We start from the raw sequence: 12950 nt of genomic DNA on the forward strand, positions 1-12950 counted from the left end.
TGTGTCATTGGCTTTGATCAATGGCTTGAGCAGAATGAGGAGAGGAGACATTTGTCACTTCTGGCCCATGGAAATGCACGGATCTCCTATCTGCCTCTCTCACCACGTAAGCAGACTGAGCGAAATCTCCCTGTTTACCCATTTTGGATATTTAGAGTGAGAGAGGGATAAATATTTGTTGTGCTAAGCCTCTGAGGTTTGGAGAATTAAGTTACTGCAACAGAACCCAACCTCTGCTAACTGATATGGAATGCTTCAAGTTGTCCGCTATGGAAAACTCTCTCGTGGGATCCTTAGTTAATTCAACATCACTCAGTAATCCTTTGATGCAGGGAATTCCTTTGGGGAAGCTCTAGAAACACAAGTGACTTAATGTCTGGGTTTCAAAAACTCCTTGCGTTGTCTCTACTTTTGCCTGGGATACTTTTTCTTTACTACCTAGTGTCAGTTCTAAAGGTGATTTTGTTCCATATGTTTGCTAAATATTTAAAAACCCCAGAGGATATTGTATTATTTACGAAGGTAGAGGAAACAGCCATCAAACCTACAGTGTTGTACAGAAAAGGGGGAACAAACTCAAAACCAAAAAGAGAAAAGCTGACAATTTAGCATCATTACCAAAGAGAATGACTCGAGTGAAATTTAGCCTCGTTTTTTTTAAGGACTTCAGGACAACTTTATAATTTAAAGCATTATTTCTTCATTTTACATTTTAACCTTTTTTTTCTCTTGCTCATTTAATTATTCACTTTATGTAAGTTCCTTCACATATATCATTTAGCTTGCTCCTGTGAATAGAGCTCCTTTGAAATGAGAGCTATTATTTGTGTACTTCGTATTTTCGTATTTGCTCCATCACACAAAACTTTGAGGTGAACAATGCACTTGTTGTAATCCCCATTTGACAGGGAGGAACCCTGAGCCTGAGAGGGGCCAGGTAAACTCCATGTGGCAATAAAGTGACAGAGAAAAGGCTCCAAATGAGATTTCCTGGCTCAGAGCGCTAACAGAAAAAAAAAATAGGAAGACCAGGAAAAAAAAAATTTTTTTAAAACCCTACTTTTGGGAAAAGCTTGAAAATAAACATTAAAAATGAAATGAGTTGTGGGAAAGGGCCATGATTACTGGAGAGTGCTTATTGTTTAAAGCATTTTCTTTAATGCTTTTTATAATACTGGTTTAAATATGAATAGAAATTGGGGGGGAAAAAGGAACTAGAAAACATTGGGGTTGGGTAGGAAGTGGTCTTGTCTTTTATATTCCTAATGGAGAGCAGACCAGTTTCGACTCAGGTATTTCTGAGATCAGCTTCAGACCCTGGTTAAGTTTGTACTTGTAAATCTGTCAAGTTTAAACACCAATCAATAACCAATGTCTACTGAGCACATACTGTGTCTTAGGCTCTGGGTTAGGGGTGTTAAGTGGATTTTTATTGTTTTCTCCTTAGGATCTGATAAGTGAGGTATAGTTGTTAGTTCTACTTTTCACATGAGGACACTGAGACTCAGAGAGGGTGTCATGGTTTAGGTTTGAGGTGTCCCCCAAAATCTCATGTGAAGGACAATGTAAGAGCATTCAGAGGTGAAATGATTGGGTTATGAGAGCCTTTACCTAATCAGTGCATTAATCCACTTGAGTGGATTAATTGGGTGATAACTGTAGGCAGGTAAGGGGTCGTTGAAGGAGGTGGGTCAATGGGGATGTGCCTTTGGGGTGTATATTTTGTCCTTGTTGTAGCTCGCTCTATCTCTTTCTCCCTCTCCCTCTCCCTCTCTGCTTCCTGACTGCTTTCCTCTGTCACAGCCTTCTGCCATGATGCGCTGTCTCACTCAGGCACAGAACAATAGAATTGACCATCTATGGACTGAGACTTCTGAAACCATAGCCCCCCAATTTTCCTCCTTTATAATTGGTCTTGTCAGGTTTTTTGGTCACAGCTGGTGGAAAGCTGACTAAAACAGAGGGTAAGTAACTTGCTCACAGCTATATGGCGAGGACTCTCTGGATTCAGCCAGCTTGACATCAGTGTTCATGCTCATAATCACTGTAGTGTCTTGTCCCTGATCTTTTCTCTTTGCTACCGTTTGGTAGTTCTCTGAGGACATAAAGCTCACACAATTTCCCTGGAATATGGATTTGTCCCTTTCTCCTTACACCTACTTATATTATGTCCTCACAACTACTTAATTCTTTTCATGCTCAGGATGAAAAATAAGTGTCATCTCTAATGCCACCTCCTATCGATTAGTAGTGTCTGTCTGGAGTGTGGTATTGACAAGGACTCTACTGACTACAGGAAAAATTGCCATGATTGATTTGCAATGTCTGCCATGGGCACAGGAGGGGGAAGTGGTGGCCAAGAGCAAGCGATTTGCCTGCCAGCCTTTGAAGATGGGTGAAACGAAGCACATGGATTGTGGGCATAGGCCACTGCTTTTAAATCCCGCAAGGCATTGAAGGAAAATGGAAGCTATTTTGACTCAAAGCCACTTACAACTAACTAGAGAGAAATTATGAGAGAATCCCAGGTGAGTGATAGGGCCCTGGCTCATAGCAGGACTCCCATTTCTCCTGCCTCTGACTAACAGCAAGGCCTCCCTCTTTCCCTTTGATAGGTTTATTTGTTTATCCAGCAAATATCAAAGGACTATCATGTGCCAGGTATTATTCTAAATAGTGAGGAAAGAACAGGGAATGAGATGGATAAAATCTCTGCTCTCGTGGAGTTTCTATTCTAAGAGGGAAAGAAGCAATACAGTAGCACCAAAGAAAACAATTTAATCTATAATATTTCAGTGTTAAGTGCTGCAAAAAAGTAAAGCTAATCAGGAGACCCAATGTAATGAGGCACAGATGTTGGGGTGGACTCTTTAGGCAGGGGATGGTGGGGATGGCCTATTTTGTCAGCTCTGCACAAGGGGCTGTGACCTATACACACCTTCAGACTCGCGGGCAGTCATATGCAAACACGAGCATCTGAGTGTAATGATACTTCCATTCTTAGGTCTCTTATTTCTGCCATGGGGTCTCTGCATCGCTTCCTAGAGATACCTTCCTGTATGTCTCCCTGTCTCTCTGTGCTGTTCCCCACCTGGAGCATGTTTCCTTCCTCTCGACCTCATGACCGAGACACACCATTCTTTGGGATCCAGATTGAGTTATTTGGTCTGCCCAAGCAGAGTTAGGTGTCTCTTCCTGAGGTTGCTCGAATGCTCTGTATTTTGCTTTTTTGGGGTGTTTAGGACCACCGGTCTTCTCACTTCAAGGTCTCAACTGGTTATTCTCAGCTTTGCCTCCCCCAGGAATTAGTGTCCAAGGTGGCCCAAATGCCTAATCAAAGCTGGGTATATGGTGGAACCTAAGAGCTATGTTAGGGGAGGGTGGCTGGCTGCAGGGCCCATGGGTCTCACATGTGATCTCTGCTTGACCTTTCACAGGTTGCTTAGCTCTCTAAGCTATAGTTTTCTCATCAATAAAGTAGAGATAAAAATATCCAATTAAAAGAATGGTTATGAGGATTGAATGAGTCATGTAAAATAATTTCTAAAATACCTGACCCAAAGTTAGCCCTCAATAAATGATAGTAATTGGTGTAAGCCTCAAGCTGAGTAACTAATAGTTGTGACAGTGGTATATCACTGATAGCTAATGGAGTGTAGAAGCTTGAACCCTGAATAGTAGTAAGGGGCCTGCTCCTGTCATTGTGGTTGTGCTGATTTGGAACGACAAGGGCTCTCTTCCGAATGCTGTTGGCTCCACATTTCTTTGACAACAGACTACCTGGCAGCCCTTCTGTCTCTAACCTTAGCCTTGGATACCTGGTCGGGGCTTAAAAGTCTGTTGTCTTAATTCACCATGCCTGTGGCTTGGGGTGGCATGAGAGGTTTCCCAAATATGAGATTGACATCTGCATCATATTCAGCTGTACTATTCTTTATTCTTTCCATTCACTTTCTCTTTGCTCATGTGCATGTCAATGGCATTTAATGCTTCATAAGTGTTATGAGCCTTCATGCAGCACTAACTGGGAGGGATACTGTGAAAAGAGTTTATTTGGTATTTTAAATCTAATTTCTCGACACTATCCTCATGTTTCCTCCTGGTGGTTTGAATATTTAGGCCCAGTACTCGGGGCTTTGCCAAACAAATTGTTATTGATGCGTGGAGTTAAAAATGCAGGAACAAGAGGTTTCTTACTGTGCTAACTGGTGACACTGCATGCCTTAGAATAAATCATGCCTGGAGCTGCTGGGCCGTCCTGGCTTCATGCTTACTGATCTGTGACACAGGCTTGGGCCTTCCCCTGAGCATGTCTAATTCTCAGCCTGCTGTTGTAGAACGCAGCTGAGGTCTGCTCATGGGCAGAAGGACAAGGAACAGCAAGGTGCCTCTGCCTCTGACATCTCTGATATGGTTGCTTTCCTGTCTGAGAGGCCAAGATGGGGCAGGAGCTGATGTCAGTTGTAGGAATGAACACAACACGGCAAAGGTCAAGCCTGTCCTTGCAACCTTTGGTGTCCATCCTGCTTCCAGAAAAAAAGGTTAAATCAGGAAAGAGGTGAAGCTCAAGGAAGCACATGGAAGCGCAATAGAAAGACACACATATGCACACAGGTATGAGCTTGCACCAACATGCATGTGCGTGTGCACAAAATGCACTTCCCAAACATTTAACACATCAGGCTGTTTATGATAAAGTATTTAAAAAGGTAATATTAAAAATGTGTATAGACATACATATGAAACTTTACAGGTGTATACATGTAAACTATGTTAATGATTAGGAAAAAAGACTGGAAGAAAACATAAAAATAACAATTATTATCTCAAGTTGGTTGTATCACATACAAGTTTTATGTTCTTTGTGATCTTTTTTGTATTTTCCAAATTTGTACCATACTTGAATATTATTTCATAAGTTATTATTTGTAGCAAAGCAGTAAGACAGACAATCAAATTGACAGATGGGCAGGAGGCAGAGTATTTCAGGCAAGTTGCAAGGGAGAAGGATCTAGCTCAAAGTGGCTAAATAGCAAACGAAATGTGTGGGTCATTTCACTGAGATTCCAGGAGCCCTAGGGTCAGGCATGGCTGGACCCAAGTGTTCCAGCAATAGTCTAAGGATGTTTGTCTCCCTCTTTCTTCTTTTCTCCTCTTTCTCCTTCTTGGTCAGCACTGTTAGAGACAGCAGAGTAAACTGGGTGAGAGAATGGGTCCAGGAAGTAGGCTGCATGGTGTAAACTGTGCCTTATCATAGTGATCTAATCATATAGTTTGTGAGGGTCAAATAAGTAATACATGCAAAACTCTTAGAGTAGTTCTTGGCTCCATAAGGAACACTCAGGAAGTGTCCTCTGTTATCATGATCACCACCAGCACTTGTCTTTGCGGACCTCACTTTGCAGTTAAGATCCTACTAATGGCAAAATGGCTACAGCATCCACACACCTACAGCCTTTAAGCTTAGTATCCACACAAAAAAAGAAGACTTCTCTTTGCATTCAAATAGCAATCCTGGGAGATTAGAAGGGTCTCAAGTGATTCTATGCCCAAACTTGAACCCATTGCTGTGGCCCAGGAAGGGAGATACATGTATTGGCCAGTCTGGGTCATTACTCTTTCCAGTAGTGGAACTGGGACACTGTGATTGATATTTCCACCAGGGCATCATGGGATGGAAGAAAAATTTTCCTAAAATAAAAAGACTCAGAATAGGTGATCAAAAATTATTGCTGTCAAAGAAATCCTTTCTTAGCTTTAGAGTGCTAAACCTCTTACTGCCATAGAAACCAGTGATTGAGTCTTTAGGGATGGCCTTAACTTGGGTTTCACAAGCCCATACTTTGTAGCAAAGAAATGGATTCTATCCCAGCATGGCTTATGATCATGCGTGGTGGGCAGAATGGATGTCTAATGTTAACCTAATCCACCTTGTGCCCTAGATACCTAGAAAGAAACGAGTATTTGTTTATCAGAACAAAGCTGTTAGAGTTTAGATGAAGGCACCAGAAATAAAAGAGCCAACTAGAAATCATTGAACATTTTAGATCTCCTTTGTCCCCAGTTCAATAGCAGGAAAGATTTGGCAGACAAGGTGTGTTTTATTATCCCCCCCAGCCCTTGGTGAATAAGAATGTTTGGGGTTTCATGTGGAGTGATCAGGCCTTGAAGCTAATGTAATAATCTTAGCTAGGCTCGTATCAGTTTATGACTTGCATATTTAAACATCACCTTCCTTTTGGACTGAGAAAAATCTCATTCTAATCCCAAATATATCACCAGCTGGTGAACTTGGCTTCTTCCCTTACCCCACGTGCAGTGTGGCATGGTAAGTTGAGTGCGAGGAGTTAAAAAGAGAAGTTCGGTCTGGCGCTCCAGTTGTGCCCTCACTACTATTTAGGATCCAAAGAGAAGCATTTTATACTAAAAATGATCAGGCTGACGGGAGGATCAGTAAATATCAGAAAGGAAATGCTCACACCATCTCCATCCCATCAGTATGTACTGCTTTCTGGGCAAGAACTTTGTCCGTTCATTATCCTTGACATCAAAAAGCACTTTTGTTTTTGTTGCTGTCTTTAAATCCTGAGTCATTTAATATGTCCTGGTTACTGCCCATGTGTCAGGCGCTCAGCTAGAAAATGGTTAAATGAAACCAGCTCTTGCTCTCCCAGGATATGCAGGCTGGTAGGGAAGTCAACAACTGCTATGGTCTAGATCTTATATACCTCTCAAAACTGCTGTGTTAAGGGGCTGGGGTTGTGGCTCAGTGGTAGAGTGCTTGCCTGGCATGTGTGAGGCACTGGGTTCGATTCTCAGCACCACATATAAATAAATGAATAAAATAAAGGTCTATCAACAACTGAAAAAAATAAAAATAAAAAGTGCTGTGTTAAAGACTTGGTCCCCAGGGTGGCACTATCTGGAGGTGGAAGAAGCTTTAGGAGACAAGGCCTAGTGGAAGGTCCTTAGGTCTCTGAGGGCTGTGCCCTCAAAGGGAGTGGTCCTTCTTTCTCTCCTAGCTTCCTGCCATGAGGTGTGTGGCTTTACTCGAGCGCTCTCCTGTCATGATATTTTTCCTTGCCAGTGGCCCAAAGCAATGGTACCAATAGTCATAGGCTAAAAGCGCCAGTAATCTGAACCAGAATAAACCATTTCTCTTTATAATTTGATTATCTCAGGTATTTGTAGTGGCAGGAAGCTGACCAACACAACCACCAACCAGGCAGTGACCACGAAGAGGGATGGGCGGTACACAGACCAGGTGCCGCTGGATGCATGGACATCCTCAGCCTAACAGTCCAACCTTCTTCAAGCTTGTGCATGTTGGGCGCTCCTTTGGAGGAGAGGCTGAGCTCTGTGTGTAGGATGGGTGGGAAAGGAGCATGTTGGAGGACGGGGTAAGGCACAACCAGTTTTATCCTTTGAACCTGGAGCAATGGCGAGGCTGGAGTAAGGGAGACTAGTTAGGAAGCTATTGCTGTCACCCCGAGGAGTGATTTCAGTGCCTCGAAATGCGGGAAATGGACAGATTTGCGAAGACAAGATGGGGTTAACTCAACAGGATTTAGCAGTGGGGAGGGAGGAGAAAGAAGAAATAAGGTGGCGCCTATTTTTTCCTCTTTGGTCAAGAGCTTGCAGGGACCTTATTCAATGAGATGGAAATACCTGGCGAAGGGCATGTGGGGAAACATGAGACACAGAGGAGAGATGAAGCCAGGAAGGCCACCCACCATCATGGGATCTCCGATGTCCTTTACCCAGCAGATCCTGGTGGCAGGACAGCTCAAAGGATGTTGAGTGAGCCCTGGTCATTTCCACTCGTTGACATGAAAGACTGCAAGCAACTGTTTTGTAGGCAAAACATGCTCACTCTGGCTTTAAGATCCCCGAGCCTTTCTTAAGGAGCATTTGCAAGCTGGTGAGTCAGTGACAAGGCCTTCACGATGTGCTTGCAGCATTTCCGAACCTGGGAGATAATGTGCAGTGAGTGTTTAAGTGATCACCATGATCAGCGCTAACAACCAATTTGTCTTGGAGTAATCTGTGTAAATTATGATAGCGAGAATATTTTCTATCATTCGCATGGTTTAGTGGAAAGCATTTTCTTCTATTATTTAATCCATGGGGCCTCAGGGAATTGTTTTACAGTGATCTAATACAGCGGGAGCTGGTTTTATTTACAGGATTTATTAGAAATGATGCCTACTTGCTCTACCTTGGCTTGGAGGCCAACATTGTGGGTGAGAAAAGCCGTCCTGGAGACTGGGGGACATTTAACATGAAAATCATTCACATTCCCAAGGCCTTTTAAGATTCCCCTGTAAATTTTAATTTTGATGGTTAAAAAAGGGCACAAAGCATATTCTCCGTCGGTGAACCCTAACTCTTGAGGGTGTCAGACTCCTTTGAGAACCTCATAAAATCGATGGAAACTACTCCTAAAAAAATCTACATGCATGTGTACACATGTCATATACAAAACAGTGATAGTCCCAGATTGTCTAATGTCCATCTCTGGACACCAAGTCAAGGACATTCGCTGTGATTTTTCATTATGCCTCATTCCTATTGCTCTCCACTTGAATTTTTGGTAGTGAAGATAGTGGACAGTGGGACTCTGTTCCCTGTTTGGTGTGTGCATGACACAGACTTCTCCTTTGTCCAGAGATTCATACCCAGCAGCTTAAACAATCAGAGTGCTACTGAGGAGGCAGGAGGAGGCAGGAGGAGAGTTTGCCTGGAAGACCACACTCTGAAGCGGATGTATTTTACCCAGAGAATCATTCTGATGCCCTCTAGGAACCTGTTGGCTCTTGTTTTTAACAAAATCTCACGCTCAGTTGCTTGCTCCCCTAGCGACCAACGAAATGAGTGAAAGAGGGCTGCTGCCAACAGGTGCACTGATCTTCTCGCAGACCCAGTTTGTTGAGAGCCAGACAGCAAGAGAGGAGAACAGCATCTCTCCACAGGCTTAACAAGGGCCTACTCCAAGCCTGACACTGAACGAGGCACTACGTATGGGAGATGAATAGTTTCACAACGTGATTTAGAGGCTGGGGACTGGTGAGAAAGAAATAAAGAATTACTGTTCAATATGATAAACACTCCAGCAAAGATGTGTGCAAATTGCCATGTTTAGAACAAAGGAAGAAGGATCAGGCTCTGCCTTTGGAGCAGAGGAAGACTTCAGAATGAAGGGAACTTCTGAGTTGGATCTTCAAGGATCAGAGTTGGCCAGGTGTTCATGGACAGGTGTGTATGGACAAGTGGGTGTGGGCAGGTGCAGATAGGCAGGTGTAATAGGACAGGAGTGGCTGGCGAGGTGTGGAAAGGCAGGTGTGAAGGGGTAGCTCTGGATAAATAGGTGTGAAAATGCTGGAGTAAATGTACCAGAAATGGAGGAAGCCTTGCTAGTGAAGGAGACTGGTACCATTGTAAGACACTAGGCCAAGGTATTTGGAGTTTTCCTGATGGGCAATTAGAAGCCAATAGTTTTCTCACAGACTCGGATCCTGAGGGAGTCAGATTTGGCTTATGTAAGTTTACTCCAACAGAAATCTGGAGATGGACTACAGCTGCTCTTGAGTAGTCTGGCAAAGACAGAAGTTAGGAAACTATGACAGTGGCCTAGGTGAAAAATGATAAAGCCCTTACTGAGGCAGGGTTGGCAAATAGAAAGGAGTATGTATGTGCATATGTGCAAGAGGGAATGGGAGAGAGAGAGAGAGAGAGAGAGAGAGAGAGAGAGAGAGAGAGAGAGAGAGAGCATTGTGTGAATAAGTGAGAGCATTAGATATATGTGTGCTAGTTTATGTTTTTATGTACTGAAATTCTCAGGCCTTGTCAATGGGTGAAGAAGAGGAAGGAAGCAAGCATTTGGTAAGCCAATAATTGAATTGCATGTTTAAGTGTGTTAGTCAGTTTTCTGTTACTATAACAAATACCTGAGATAATCAGCTTATAAAGAGAAAAGGTTTATTTTGGTTTACAATTTATGAGGTTTCAGTCCATCTTCAGTTGGCCCATGGTATTTGGACCTGTGGTGAGGCAGCACATCATGGTGGGGAATGAGTGGGAGAGCGCTGTGGCAGCCAGGAGACAAAATGAGAAAGAAAAAGAGATGGGAATCCAGTAGTCCCCCATCAAGGGCCTGCTTCCAGTGTCAGGAAAGCTCCTACTAGGCCCCACCTCTTAAAACACCCACCTCCTCCTGAGTTAAGCAAGCTAAGGAATTAGCCTAATTTAACACATGGGCCTTTGGGAGATATTCTTCATTCAAATTACAGCAATAGACACAAAATTTATATCTTATTCAAGCCTTCCAAATTCAGATCCTTGTCCTCTAGAAGATGCGGTGTTTTGGGTGGGGTGGATCTCAGGTTAGCCTTTGAAATGGCCAGGAAAACCATTAGGAAGTATGGGTTTCCCACAGCCCACTCTCTCCTGGGATCTTTGTTAAAAACAGAAAATTCCTGGGGCCTCACCTCTGTGAGTGTGGATCCAGGGAATTCCTGGTTTTAACCAGCTGGTCAGATGACTCTGCTAAGCAGCTGTGACTGGAAACCACCATGAACCCCTCTACTCTCAGACAAGCCCATGACGGACATCTCAGTGCTCAAGAGAGCGAAGTGTTCCTTCACCATTGAACCGACGACACATGTGCTGCTCAGATTTTCAGTCTATAAAATGTACAAGGCCCTCTGTTGGATACTTCTTTGGGGGCGGGGGGAGTCAGCTCAGAATAACTGCATCTGCTTAGGAGAGAGTCGCTGGGTTTCTTTTAGTATATTCCTTAATTAAGTCTCATCAGTGTTTCACCCTCAGCCTAATGCCTTGATAAATAGCAATGAGTAACAGGCCAAACTGAGGCTAAGCAGCCTGCAGAAAATCAGCATCTGGTGCATCTATTTCCTCTTGTCTTTACCTCCCACCCTAGGTGAGCTCATCCAGGCCTGTTGCTTAAATACCATCTATATGCCGATGACTCACAAACTTTTATCTTCAGACTGGCCCTCTCAGCTGCACTTGAGGTCATATATCCAACTGTCTCCCTGTCATCTCTACTTGGAGTCTCACACGAATCTCAATGTTTAAGGAGAACACAAAGTCCTGAACTTTTAAATCATCCACTCGACCTTCTCTTCCCCCAACCCCAGTCTTCCCAACCTCTGCAAATGGGATTGCCATTTATGCAGTCACTCTGGCCAAAAGTCTGGGAGCCATCATTCTTGATCCTTCCCTGTCTCCAGCCACCCCTCCCAACATTCAATCTCTTCCTAAATTCTGTCCATATTTCCTCCGAAATGCATCCCGGCTCTGCCCACTTCACCCCCACTGACATGAACTCAATCCACGGCCCCACCATCGCAATGACCTATTTCTCTTCCAAGCCACCTTTCCCCACAGTAGCCCGAGAGCTCTTTAAAACTCACATGATACCGTGTTCCTGCTTCAAAAGCCTCCGATGACTTTCCAGAATCATATCCAAATGCCTTTCCAGGATCTAATTACAAAGTTCAGAGTTAAAAGGCATTGCTGCTTCTTCCAACTCATCCCCACCCTGGGGGTTCCTCACCACCCTTCAGTTACTCAGACCTTCCTCCAGGGCCTTAAACACCCAATTTGTTCCTGTCCTGCCCTTACCCATACTCACCTGCCACAGGGAATTGCTCACCCAACAGTGAATTCTCCTGAATTCTCCTCCTCCAGGTCTGCGCTAAACCTCAGCTCCTCTGAGCCATGTTTCTTGACTATCTAAGCCAGAAGTTAGTATACCTTCTTTAAAAAAAGTCACTTGGTGCCAGGCATGGTGCCACATGCCTATAATTCCTACTACTTGGGAGGCTGAGGCAGGAGGATCCAAAGTTTGAGGCCATTGAGGCCAGCCTGGGTAAGTTAGTGAAACTCCTGTCTCAAAGCAAAACAATAAAAAAAGGCTGGGGATGTAGCTTGGTGGTAGAACACCCCTGGAGTCAATTCCCAGTACTGAAAGAAAAAAAAAAAAAAGAGGCATATAGTAAGTATTGTAAGGTGTGTGGGCCATGAGGTTCCTGTCAAACTATTCAACCTCAATTTTGTCATTGCAGCAAAAATAGCCACAGATGATATGTAAATGAATAGGCAGGGCCATGTTCCAATAAAACTTTATTTACAAAAATAGGCAATGGGTTAGATTTGGTCCCTTAGCTGTGGTTTGTTGATCCCTGATCTAAGCCAACATAAGACTCCTCTGTTATCCTTCCCCAGAGCCTCACGGAAATCCATGCACAACTCCCTCTACCCATCTCTTGATCCTTCTGGTAGATGCGTGAGGGCAGAAGGAACTCGAACTCTCCAGTATTTGTCCAAATACCGTACCTGCTGCCCAGAGAGGCCTTCGTAAACTTTGGTTGGATAGAGGAAGAAAAGACAAGAGGAAGGAAGGAGGGCGGGTTTCTTCCTCAGGCCCAGACATGTTGTGTGAAATGGCAGCATCCATGTCTGTCTCCGTGTCAGAGATTCCAGGGTGAGTGGCAGCTTCGCTCATTCTCTCACTCCTTCAGTGACACGCTGGCTGTTCTCTGAGCCTCCCTTCATTTGGGTGCTGTACCAGGGACACTGACCTGAGCTTCCAGACCCGTGGCCGAGGACTCTTCTCAGATCGCTGTTCCCAGAAGCCTTATTTCTGTTCGCTGTCGTGGTTGTTGGGAGGCCAGGGGGAGATTCAGGTTTTGGGAAATGAAATGGAGAGTCACAAAGCTATTAGTGAAGAAGGCGGACAGAGGCGCCTCTCAGCCAGCAGGGAGCCCCCCCCCCCCTCTAATTCATTACAGTAAAACAGCCCTCGACATAATTCTTCACCATTTCTCCACTTTGGCAGATGAAAAGCAAGTAATTGAGTGCCCTGAAAGTTTAGCACCGGTATTCCTTTAAAAGAGACACCTTCCCACTGGTGAAAAAAATCCCAC

This window comes from Marmota marmota, unplaced genomic scaffold (assembly GCF_001458135.2).
Source record: "Marmota marmota marmota unplaced genomic scaffold, marMar, whole genome shotgun sequence".
In the NCBI taxonomy this organism is placed as follows: domain Eukaryota; kingdom Metazoa; phylum Chordata; class Mammalia; order Rodentia; family Sciuridae; genus Marmota; species Marmota marmota.